Raw genomic sequence first — 750 nt, forward strand, 5'->3', positions numbered from 1 at the left:
TCATAAGTGCTGCAGGGCTGGGGGCAGGGAATGAATAATAATAATAACAATAATAATGGCATTTATTAAGCAGTTGCTATGTGCAAAGTACTGTTCTAAGTGCTGGGGAGGTTATAAGGTGATCAAGTTGTCCCACGGGGGGCTCACAGTCTTAATCCCTATTTTACAGATGAGGTAACTGAGGCACAGAGAAGTTAAGTGACTTGCCCAAAGTCACACAGCAAGTCAGGGTGACACAAAGGAAGCGAGAGAAGAGGAAAGGAGGGCATAGTCAGGGAAGGCCTCTATGTCCCACTGTCTCCCAGAATATTTGAAGGACACAAAAATACCCGAGTTCAGAAAATGCGTTTTCATGGTCTTCAGTCTTTCTTACATTTATGACGAATTTCCCACCTCCTTTTTTAATAAGGAATGGCTAGTAACTGATGAGATCATACAGCGTCATCATAAAGTTCTCTCCTTTATAAGATGCTCAGTATGAATATATGGAAGTAGGAATTATTTTTATTAAGTGCTGATTAGGTGCCAAACCCCGTGGTAAGTGTTGAGGTGGACACAAGATTATCACGTGGAACATTTTTCCTGTTCATTCATTCATTCAATCATATTTATTGAGCGCTTACTGCGTGCAGAGCACTGGACTAAGCGCTTGGGAAGTTGGCAACATCTAGAGACGGTCCCTACCCAACAGTGGGCTCACAGTCTAGAAGGGGGAGACAGAGAACAGAACAAAACATATTAACAAAATAA

This window comes from Tachyglossus aculeatus, chromosome 21 (assembly GCF_015852505.1).
Source record: "Tachyglossus aculeatus isolate mTacAcu1 chromosome 21, mTacAcu1.pri, whole genome shotgun sequence".
NCBI lineage: Eukaryota > Metazoa > Chordata > Mammalia > Monotremata > Tachyglossidae > Tachyglossus > Tachyglossus aculeatus.